The 12,482-nt window shown below is 43.6% G+C and overlaps 1 protein-coding gene across 1 annotated transcript in view; it reads right to left on the bottom strand.

Moving 5' to 3' along the window:
- EGFLAM (EGF like, fibronectin type III and laminin G domains) overlaps positions 1-12,482 on the bottom strand; it is a 189,398-nt gene that overhangs the window by 75,258 nt on the left and 101,658 nt on the right. The window lies entirely within an intron of this gene.

Below are 12,482 nucleotides of genomic sequence, written 5' to 3'. Positions count from 1 at the left end.
ACTCTTGTGACCCCCATGGACTGTAGCCTGCCAGTCTCCTTCGTCCATGGGATTCTCCAGGCAAGAATACTGGAATGGGTTGCCACTTCCTTCTCCAGTGGATCTTCCCAACTCAAGGATTGAACCCAGGTCTCCTGCATTGCAGGCAGATTCTTTACCGACTGAGCTACAGGGAAGCCCATTATTCATGTAGGCTAATACAATAATTATTTACTTCATTCTCTACTTCCTTACAGGGACTGATTCTCCCACATATAAGATCCACGAGGGTAGTATCTTACTTACTGCTAAGACTTAATACACATTTTTAAAAAATGAATTGCCAAGTGAATGTTTAAGCAAGAGACATAATCACTGTAGACTCAGAAACTAAATTCTCTACTTTCTTGAACATCACCAAAACAGTCTCCAGATTAATGTAGGGAATGACCAAAGGTGATGTCTGATGTGAAAACAATCAAGAAAAATCTGACTTTAATTTCTAGTTGTTTGTAGTTTTTCTTATCTTGTACTCTTCCATTTTTCATTGTACTAATTCTCTCTGAATTTCACAGCCCTTTATTTCATTTTATTTTAGAGATAAATTTATTGAATCAGTTCTTTTTATCATTAGGGCTTGGCATTGATTATAAGTAAGATTGTCAAAGTCTCAGATTACAGAAGAGATTTCACTTTTTGCTTGTAGACTTTTCTTTCCATTACAGTTAAAAGCTAAAATTAGCTGCCTTCTCTCATTTCAGTGGAACTAGTTAACCATGGAAGAAGTCAATCATCTGAAGCAACTTAGGGAACCTCTCTGTTTCATCCTCACCTCAAGTACCTCAAGAGACTTCAAACTGATGATGCTAGAGGGCTCTCAGGCTCTGAAAGTCTGTGAACTATCGCCATCTGCTGGGTGACTTGTGAACTACTGCCACCTGGGGACCAGTCTTCACTCATCCTCCTGAGAAGCAATCGTTAGTCATTCCCTAATGTTTGTGATCCTCAGAATCTATGGGTTTTTGGAATCCCTCCATAACCATGGAATCAAAATTAATCTTGGGAAAAACATGTCACTGGGCCATAATGGACATACACTTACATTTGGAAATATGGTAGATAGCATGCTTAGATTTATGGTTAGATTTAGTTGGCAACACTAATGACCCTCCATGCAAGTGGGAAGGAGGAGCTAGAATCACCAAAACCTCTCATATGAGACCTGAACTTCAAAAATAGTTACATCCACATAACAGGTGATTTTTGTTAAGATTTTTGTCCCCAAATTGTGTATGAACACCATGCTTTAGCATGGCTGGTGGTGGTTTAGTCACCAAGTCATATCCAACTCTTGCGACCCCATGGACTGTAGCCCCCCAGACTCCTCTGTCCGTGGGATTCTCCAGGCAAGAATACTGGAGTGGGTTGCCATCTCTTTCTCCAGGGGATCTTCCCAACCCAGGAATAGAACCCCAGTCTCCTGTATTACCGGCAGTTTCTTTACCAAATGAGCTACAAAGGAAGCCCCATGGATACTATGTATCAAAACATCTAATTAATAATGGTTAGAATAGCAGGAAGAAAGCTGGACTTCAAATGCCATCCATGTTTTGAACTGACTGCACACATTGGTCTATCCATTGATAAACTTAAGGAGAGATAACCAACAGTCCCGACCTACCCTCCTTCATAGAGATATCCAAGGGGTAACACAAACTTGGACAAGCCAAAAGATAAGTAAGAGAACCATCAAGTGGCTCAGTTTTATATATTTTAGTGAAGCAATGTAAAAGTCCATCAATAAGGAATTAGTTAAATAAATGTGGTAGAGTTTTACAGTCATATATACTGTAGCCACTAAAATTAATGATGTACAGCTATACCTATTTATATTTAAAGATGTATACAGTATTTGGGGCTTCCCTGGTGGCTCAGATGGTAAAGACTCTGCCTGCAGTGTAGAAGACCCTGGTTCGATCCTGGGTCAGGAAGATTCCCTGGAGAAGAGAATGGCAATCCACTTTAGTATTCCTGCCTGGAGAATTCCGTGGACAGAGGAGCCTGGTAGGTACAGCCCATGGGGTCGCAAAGAGTCAGACATGACTGAGCGATGAACACTTCCACAGTATTTTGTTGCACAGTATTTTCTGTGTAACAGAATAATTTTTCGTTACACAGTATATGCACTGTGGTCTCATGTTGGGTTTTTAAAAATTCTGGATGATTATGGACCAAAATGTTAATAATGGTTATGTCTGGATGCTAAAATTAGAGAACATTTTCATCTTGATTTTTCACTTTTTCATATATTGCTCATATGTTTTTCTAATCATAAGTATGGATTACTTTTACTATTTAGAGACAATAAAAAAGCTATTTTGCTTTGGGATTACTGCATGGTCTCCTTAATGATCCCGCTGTTCTTATCCTTGCCCATCGACAGTCCTTCTTTCTCGTATATGAGAGCGATTTTGTTGAAACCTAAGTAAGGTCTTTTTGCCCCTCTGGTCAAGTCCGTCCTGCCCTCCAGCTCTCGCAGTCTTCCCAGTCTCCCAGCCTTTCTTTCCAAGAAAACTCAAAGTCCAATGGCCTCCACTAAGGTCCTAATCAGCCTCCACCAACTGTGACTTCCTTCTCTCTGAGCTCATCTCCTTCTATTCTTCACCCTCACAACCCCCTAACCCAGCCACACCGGCACCCCTGCCCTTCCATGACCACCCTAGGATGATCGCGCATCAGGGCTTTAGCATTTACCTTGGAGCTCTCCCTCCAGGTGGATGGACAGACGATAGATCAAAGGATACACATTGATCTATCCAGAGTTCACCCAGTCCTTCTTACTCAAATATCACTTTCTCAGGAGGCTTATTCTGACTGTACATAGGCCTCCCTGTTTCATTTTTCTCCGCAGCTCTTTCACCATGTGACATGCTATCTACATTGCTAATTTTATCTCTTCACCTTCTGCCTGCCCTGACTATAACGTAAGGTCCGTGAGCATAGGGGTTCCTTTTGTCGATTTTGTTCACTGCTGACTCCCCAGCATCTGAAACACTGTCTGCCACATAGTGGGCATGAAATCTTTGTTTGAAAGAGTAAATGGATATATCATAAAATAACTTGAGAAGCCGATATTCTTTAGAAAATAGGAATCCCGTGGACATTAAGAATCAAGCTGAAAACAAGGTAGTCACCGACCTGGGATCTTGCCCAGGATCTGCCACCACGTGACCTTGGCAGGGCTCTGGGCTTCAGTTCCCTCAGGTGCTGAATGTGGAGGTGGTGCTCTCCGGCTCTATGAGTTTACAAACCCTCAGTAAATGAATACTGGCTGTGAGACCTCATTATCTCCTGTATCAAGGAAATAAACCACCAGCTACTAATACAAATCGGCACTGGCCATCTACCTCTAAAGGGTTAAATTATGAATCATGGGCTCTGCTGACCTCCATCATACCCAATTACATAGCCTCTGTTGGGCTTCCCAGGTGGCTCAGTGGTAAAGAATCTGCTGCCAGTGCAGGAGCTATAGGAAATGCCGATTCGATCCCTGAGTGGGGAAGAGCCCCTGGAGGACGAAACAGCAACCCACTTCAGAATTCTTGCGTGGAGAATCCCACGCAAGTCAAGAGAGTTGAGGGTGGAAATCAGGAATGAAACACCCTGTGCTCTGGGAAAAATGGCAGACCAGGTCTGCAGACAGATAATTTCAGATTTTATGAGCCTAGTTCTTGGATCTTTTCGTATCTACAAAAGCACTAAAATCTTTCGTGGTAGCCATCTACTCCTTGTAACTAGCAGCAGCCTTCTGCAAAAAAAAAAAAAATAAGTGTGCTTGACTGTATGTACTCTCCCTTCCCCAAAATCATATAGGCCCTACCTCTTTGGAACAGTTTCTCAGAGCGATTTTAAATACTGTCTCCTGGGCTACAGTCCTCGTTTTGCACCCAAATAAAACTAAACTCACAACTCCCATGTGCATTTTTTCTCAGTCGACAAAGCTACACAGGCAAAAAAGAATGAGATAAGGTCTACGCTGAATGAACGACCAAAAATAATCCATATTTTTGCAATCCATGTAAAAGGTACCATTCTCTTATTATATGAGATGATACTATGACTTCTTGTGACAGCATCCCCCCTCTAATCTACCTCTGCTCTGGGTCCTGGGAGGCAGACCTGTCTGACTTCCTGCTGTATCTGCCTATCCAGAGACACTAGCAGGGGAGTGAAGGAAGAGGAAAAGAGTCAGAGTATTTGTTCTCCAACTTCCTCCCTAAGAGGTTGTTATGGGCCACATGTGCAAAAGTCACAACATTGGACCCCCCTGTCTATCTCTAGAAGCTGGTAATTGCCCCCTCTTGGTTTCCTTGCATCTGCTCAAACTTTTGCAAACAGTCCCCTCACTAAGCTCACTTCAAACTAACCAATTACATAGCCCCTGTTGGGCTTCCCAGGTGGCTCAGTGGTAAAGAATCTGCTGCCAATGCAGGAGCTATAAGAGATGCAGATTCGATCCCTGGGTGGGGAAGAGCCCCTGGAGGACGAAATAGCAACCCACTTCAGAATTCTTGCGTGGAGAATCCCACAGACAGAAGAGCCTGGTGGGCTACAGTCCACGGAGAAGCAAAGAGTCGGACACGCCTTAGCAACGGAACACGCACAGCCTCTGTTTCCTGCTGGGAGGCGGGAGACACCTGAGATCAGTAGAAAAGTCATCCTTCTCCCTAGGTTCCTTCTTATGTGCACATATCTGGTTCCTGTTTGGTGGCAGAATCAGACAAGTTCCATCAGACTCAGCCAGTGGGAACTGTGTCCCTCCCACACGTCTGTCACTGGTTCGAGCTGCTTTCTTCCACTCCCTTCTCTGCGCCTAACCATGATTGCAGCTCTCCTTACTCATCAAAGCATCTAAGTGATTCAGAGGTCTAAATACTAAGAAACAATCCCTATGAAGAATTGTGTAAGAGCAAGGAGTGCTCCCAAGAGCAGAAAAGATGAACCACGAAATGATGAGTATAAAGGAAAGAGAACAAAATGAATAACAAGGAAATAGGAGGAAACAAAAGGAAAAATAGTTAAGAACATCTGTGTATTACTCATGTCAACATATTAATGTTTCGAAATCCACTGAGCCAGAGTGGGATAAGTAGCATGTGGTTGTTCACCGTGTGGTTGAGAAACACTAGCTGACTGATTGAAGAGATGCTACAGCTGAAACTAGAGCACCAGAAGTGCCATTTCTTTGGAAAAGTATGTTTTCTTATCATTTGTTCAGTCCTTCTTCCAGCTCTAGCTGGAGGGGGTAAAATTCGGTGTGCCGATTATAAGTAAATGGATGGTAATGTAGGATGTAGAAAGGCCTCGGAAGAGCAATTAATAGGTAGCAGGTATTTAAGCAGCAAAGTGAATCATTCCGTTTAGAACCAATAAAGTTGCACAAATGAGTGTTGCTCAGCTTTACAGGCATTGCGGCATTAGCAGATCAATGGAGCGATTACCTCAAAGGGCACCTAAGTGTAAAATCACACCTGAAATTATGTTTATGCACAAACTGCACATTTAACATGCAGATCGGTCTAGGCGAGGAGGGAAATAAACGATTTCTTCCTCCTCCTCGCTTTTTCATCTTACATTCTAAAGATTTACAAATCAGTGAAGCTCACCAATTTATAGGCCTGTCTCAAGATCCTAGAGTAATGCCAAGCAAAGCCTCTTTTTTCTCACCCTCTCCTCCTACCCTCTCTGTTGACAACAGTGCAAACCTGTCCAAACACAGCTAGGTTACAGGCTCTCCAGGTCTCTTCTTTACCTCAGAACATTCATGTGAAAATTAAGTCACAGGAATTTCTATCAAGGGGACAATTCCCTTAGTATGCACTAATTAATCCATTGCAATTTTGACAAAATTGCTACAAAATAGAGGATTTCTTAAACTTCCTGGAGAATCTCCCAAAATTTGGGGGGAAAACCCCAGCACTGTACTGAAGAGATCAGCAAACTACATCCCATAGGCCAAATCTGGACAGCCACCTGTTTTTCTAAAACACATGATTGTTGAAATAAATTTCTAGGCCCATAATGAAGCCAATTCTGCCAGGGTTTCTACAGCAGCAACTTCAAACTTAACGTAACTTTCATATCCTTGAAAATGTTCCACTTGAGCAAATATACCGTCTACAAGCACACCTCACTTTATTGCGCTTCACTTTATTGTACTCCACAGATAATGTGTTTTTTACAGATTGAAGGTCTGTGGCAACCCTATGTCGAGCAAGTCTATTGGCACAATTTTTTCAATAGAATTTGCTTACGTTGTGTCACATTTTGGTAAATCTTGCTGGTTTGACCTCACCAGACCACTAAAACTTACTTCATATCAGCAATAAGGCTGATTCCTAGAGAGATCATACCAGCCATGACATTTCCTTAAGCCAAAATCTATCCTAGAACAAGGCTGACAGTAAAAAAGCTGCAGAAGAAAAGCTTGAAGATCCAGTGACTTCAAGTCCTAGGAAAACAGCTCAGGGCACAGAGTCATAAAGAAAAAGTGACACACCGGCTGGTGGTCACCTGGGTCAGTCACACCATCCTTCAGTAGCTATGCATGGAGGAAATGGGTATCAACCTCACCTTCATTTTGAAAAAAGTGGGCAGATGTCATAATGTCTCTTTCACATGTATTTCCTCGAAATAATCTTGAGAAGTAGAAAATATTACCTGCCTCAGACATTACTGTACCCATTTTTAGAGATATGGACACTGAGGCCCAGGGAGATTAAATGACTTTCCAAGAAGGTCTCACAACGAGGTAATGAAAGGCCAGCTCCCCTGGCCCTCAGACACAGCCATGGCTGCCAGACTCTGCTCTGTGCAAAGGTACAGTGTTCATGGGCAATGAGGAGCTTTCAAAGGTTGGTGAGAACTTTTCACAGACACTGACCAAAGGTTGTATGAAAGCTGCCAGAAGGTGATGGATGATAAGTCATGGGAATTGTGGAAAAAGATAGTTCCAGTCCCTTCCTGAATGTTCCTCCCTCCCCGGGGGTGCCACAGTCTCTGCCTCTACTGGCTTCCTCGCTACTCATGACTACGGTCAGTGCAAGGCACTGCCACCAAACACAAGCCCTTCTAGTGACTGGGGATAATGGACATCTGTTTTGTGGCTACATATAGGAGAACATGTACCCAGGAGCCCCAGCATGCCAAGCTGGTCTCTGGAAAGAGAGTCAGGCAATTACAAAGTTTCTAATCTCAGAGCTGCTGCTGCTGCTAAGTCGCTTCAGTCATCAGGCAAAAGCCAGGAGACACCTGCATGACAAAAGGGCATAACCTTCCCCAGGGGATCTTCTCAACCCAGGGATCAAACCCGGGTCTCCAGCAGCACAGGCGGATTCTTTACCAGCTGAGCCACAAGGGAAGCCCAAGAATACTGGAGAGGGTAGCCTATCCCTTCTCCAGCACATCTTCCTGACCCAGGAATTCGACCGGGGTCTCCTGCATTGCAGGCGGATTCTTTACCAACTGAGCTATCAGGAAAGCCCCCACTACACAGATACACACCCAGCAACAACTGAACGGAGAGCAATGTCTGAGTAAGCAGGACTGCGACAGGAAAAGTGAGATGGGTTGGTGGGGAGGCAAGGAACACCATGGAATCAGGTTTACAGTACTGCAGAAAGTTGATTGATTGGGGCCAGGCTAGACTGGTTCAGCAGAAGAGGAAGTTTCTGAAACTGGAAGAACATGGATTGTGGGGAGAAGAGTATGGCAAAGATCAAACACCATCATACCTCCCTACACAATCTCTGAGGCTCTGAGACCACAATTAGACATGTGAGCACCGAAAGGAAAATGTACTCTAATTTAGCATAGAAATGCTAAAGCTTATTCTGATGATTAACAAAGAACACAGAAGTTCAAGTCATGGCCTTGAACTTAAACTCCCCAGATTTTCTTTCTCCCTTCTTTTCCTCCTTGCCTTCCTTCTTTTGCCTCCTCTTCCTCCTTCCCTCTTCTCCTTCCTTCCTTCTTCCCTCGCTCTCTCACTCTACTTTGTTCTTACTTGTGTCTCACTGCAAATCCAGGAGCTTAACTTTCCCTGGGAACCTTGCCAATAGGGAAACCCATTTTTGGCCTGGTGGGTCTCTAGACCCACTTTCTCCTCACATCTTCCTTTGAATTTCCCAGATGGCAGCAGTAGAAAGCTATCAGTCTCCAAAGTAGTCACAGGCTGTTGGCTTGTGAAGTGGAATTTAGTCATTCACGTACTCAGTTGATGTTGATTGAGAACCTACTTTGTACAGGGTATTGGGAACACGACCTTGAATAAGTCGTTGCAGCTCCATATGGAGCTTATCCTGGAGGAGGAGACAGGGCATTGCATCATTTCGGGCAGTGAAAGGGCTGTAGAGAAGCAGGGAGTGGGGCTGAGGAAACAGTGAGAAGTTTAGAGAAGCTCGTCTGGGGAAGTGACCTTTGAGCTATGGTCTAAAGAGGAAAGGAAAGGAGGTCATCGGGACATGGAAAGATTGGGCAGAGACAGTTCCAATCAGAGAAAACCAACAGGTGCATAAGCCCCAAGGCAGATCGAAGTAAAATGACTTTTGCTGGGAATAGAACACCTTTTACTAGGGACTGCCCTGAGGATACTAATTTCATGTCACCAAAAAACTTATTGGTTCTTTCTCTGCTTATATCATGAGGATAGGATACGAGAAATTCAATGCTTTAGGGTGGTAGGACCAAGGGAACGTTCCCAGGGAAGGTTATATAATCCTAGAGTTGGTTACACATATGAGTGACTTTTCATTTCATTTGTTGTTGGGAAAAAAAAGAAAACACATGAATTCTGACTTCTGCCATTTCCATTGTTTACAGTTCATACCCTTTATTACTTGTCCCATCCTTCTTAATCCAAGGTAGACTTGGATCCCAGAGAATAAGTGACCACCAGACAGGGCGAATGCATATCTTATTACAATGCCACCCTTTTGCACCTGTGTCCGTGAGGTTCCATGAGCCCCCTGTTCTGATTGGCTCATTTATAAGATCAACCAAGGGAAAAAAAAATGCCATGGAACAATAGGCAAATTACAATGGCTGGTGGTGTTTCTTTCTTGAAGAAAACAGGTATCGTAGGATGGGGTAAAGAGTGAGGGATAGTGGTCTTCATCTTCTCTGTATTTCCTTAGAGGAACAGAATGAGGAGCTGACGTGTGGAAAAATCTCCGCTGAGAGCATGGACTCAATACGGCTGGCATCTTTATCATTCAAGGTCTGAAATGATCTAGTTCTCAGTAGAGACTCTGCAATAAAACACCTGGACTTTTCCTTCCTGTTTTACTTGGAAGGTTGTGGAGCTAAGGTGTGGGTGCTGAACACACATCACAATTTCCTGGTGAAGCCATCGAAACCCTCCATCTTCCTCATGCAGGCTGAGCACCAGTGAAGGAAAACACTGGTCCTGGGTCTGAGCTACAGGTTCAGAGCACCCGAGATCTGCCAACTGACCCCAGTTAAGCAACTAAGCCGCTAACAGGGCCCTGCACTAATAGGTCCAGGGAAAGTTAACATTTTGCAAGTTAATAGGGGTGATGTGTTATATTTTTTTAGGAAAGGTGGTGGATGCAGGCATAAAAACGATGACAGAGGAACCCAACAAGTGGTGGCGTAGAGGGGTGGGGATCTAAGGGTTCCCATGGGGTCTTCTGATCCTTGATAGTCAACTTGAACGTCCATTCTGAGGGTCACTGTTCAGGAAGCAAAGTGGGCATGAACCAAGAAAAAGTCCATACAGGAAAGGTAAGGAAAAGCAGGAGCTGTGAGAAAGGGAAGCCCGACATGTGGAAATACTCATCTCACAGACTCCTTTAAGAGATGTTCAAATGTTCAATAGCTTCTTGGCTTGGGTCTAACCAATCACAAGGGCTGCCAGCTGTAAACTGCCAGGGCTATACCCATGGTTAACTGGAAGAATTTCAGACCTGTATGAATGTTTTACTCACCTTTTGGTACGTTCAATATACCTTACAGGTTTTGAAAGAAAAACAAGTCCTTAGAGGTTTGTTCTGAGCTGTCAGAACCTCCTAGTCCATAGATTCTATAAAGACTGTCCCTGTATTTTATTGAATTGCTGACCTTACCTTTATTATGCTACTCTGCACTAGAAGAATAAGTACCTTGTTTAATTTGAATCTCACACAGGGAAGTGGCTTTAGCAGTCAGCCAAACCCAAGTTCAAATCCTGCCTTTGAAATTATTATTCTTGGCTAAATACATAATCTTTCAAAGACTCCATTTTTGAAAATCTACAAAAAGGGATGCTATTCTTCAAGCACAGGATTTTTGCAAGGATTAAAATGGGGTTTCCTAGATAAGTGCTCCAGACGGCATCAGCTCTTAGGAGGCTTTCCCAGTGGTACCTCTGATAGTCGGAATTTATTGTAATTCCAAGAAGGGCTACTTGGTAATTATGCATTTTTATATATGGAATAGTGGGTTTGGAGGTAAAATAATAGTCTAGACAAACAGGAGAATAAGAAGTATGAATGTGCCAGAATATAGGGCTTTCTAAAACATTAAAAGTGATCATGACAAAAATATCACAACTGAAATACCAATTACAGCACATTCTTACAAATCATGAAACAGGCCACTTAATAAATTCCATTTCTGTTATTCTGATTTGAGTAACCATATTTATGTAAAAACAATTAAATTGGATTTAAGAATATTTCACAGTTGAGTTTTCACTGAATCAGCCACATTCCCTGCACACAATTACTTTGAAATGATAAAATTTTACGGCACATGGGAGACCACTTGTTGCAAAATGTTATACATCTGTAAAGCACTTTCATATACCTTATCCCACTTAATTCACAAAGCTGGTATCCACAAATGGGGATATACTTATCAGAAACTCCAAGACCAGTCTAGTGTTTCAGTTTTAAAAAAAAGTTCAAGAGATGCCCCGCTCATGCCCCCTCCCGTCTCCAGATGTTCTAGCTCATCCTTCTACTTTCTTGTCTCTGTGGAGAAGGAGATACTAGGGGTAGAAGGAAAGAATTGAGCCCGGGGCAGCTCACAAAATGGAAGCAGAGGAGCTGGAGGCTGGGGAGGGGTGGGTGGGCAAACAGCAGAGAGTGCCTGCTCAGTGTATAATACCAAAAGACCAACTACCTGCCTCAAAGCACAGGCAGATCCTGAGGCTTGACTCAGCTACTGTTGTCCCAATTTTTGGCCAGGCATCACCAAGTTTAACCAAAGATTACAGCGTAGCTCTCACCCGGCAAGAGTGGAAGGTGGCCTTGCTTCAATTTGAAATAAAACTGTTAACATTTCTTCTAGAGAGAAGGGGTTCCTTCCTTACCACCTAACTGGGGGGTTTTAGCTCCCAAATCCTAAAGAAGAGCAGGGGAACAATTGCTGGGTGACTGTTGTCATAGTGTATGTAGGGTGTGTGTGTGTGTGTGGTGTGGCCCCACCATTTCCCCCAACAACTCAATCTGAAAGAACCCTCACGTTCAAGATTAAGGTAAGAGCTGTTTGCAGAAGAGCCAAAATTCCAGGGGCTCAGGGAACTTGGTGAATCGCCACCCCTGGAAACAGCAGGTGGGCAAGGAAGACAGTTACTGGAGTGTTGTTTGGGGAGAGAGGAGGAGTTTATTTAGATGAACTAATCAATAAACACAGGGCTCTGTGCTGGCCAGGGGCAAGCCTCTGAAAGTGTTAAGTCAGCTTCTTTTCGGAGAGCACCGTTCTTGGGTAAAGAGGACCCCGGGATGATAGTAGGGCTCTTTAGACACAAAAACCTGGAAGAACTTAAACTGGCAAAATTGAAGAGATGTCTTCAGACGAAAGAAGTGCAATAGTTCTGAGATCTCCCCAAGACACTGGGTACTAGGTTTATGCACAAGTATCCCCCACTTCCAAACGACAAAGGTTTCCAAGCCAGACTGGCAAGGTGGACTAAGCAATCAAAATGTAGTTCTTGAATCATGTGGGAGCTTCTTAAACCCCAGACCATAATCAGACTCTGACTTTTCACAGACCCTCCAGATGATGTGATGGACTGGCTCAAGTCTTCCCCAGCCCTCCCAGAGAGGTATTCAGGAGCCTATGCCATTGGCGGGACCCCCAGGTACACATCAGCCTGCTAGCCAGCTTGAATCTTCCCTGACCATCCTTCAGAGTGACCGATTTTACTTGGGCATCTTTGATTTCCTGGTGAAGACTAACTCTGATGGGTCTGGGATCAGTATTTTTTCTCCTATGATTCAAAGCTAAATCCATCTTTTTATAAAATGAAAAGGGAATGGGGCTGGGGAGGCTGCACATAGTCTTGGTATGTAGTCTGTTTTGTGCTCATGAAAGAAAACTGACCTCAAACTCCCTAAGGATAATGCAAAAATAAACCTTCTGCTGACCTCCTGTACATAGAAGCGCCTGGCCCTGTTGAGTGCCTCGCACTTTCGAAGGGCTGAGAAAACCACAGAATG

This window comes from Oryx dammah, unplaced genomic scaffold, assembly GCF_014754425.2.
Source record: "Oryx dammah isolate SB20612 unplaced genomic scaffold, SCBI_Odam_1.1 HiC_scaffold_20, whole genome shotgun sequence".
Taxonomy (NCBI): Eukaryota; Metazoa; Chordata; class Mammalia; order Artiodactyla; family Bovidae; genus Oryx; species Oryx dammah.
This window is presented reverse-complemented; position numbering and strand designations above follow the sequence as displayed.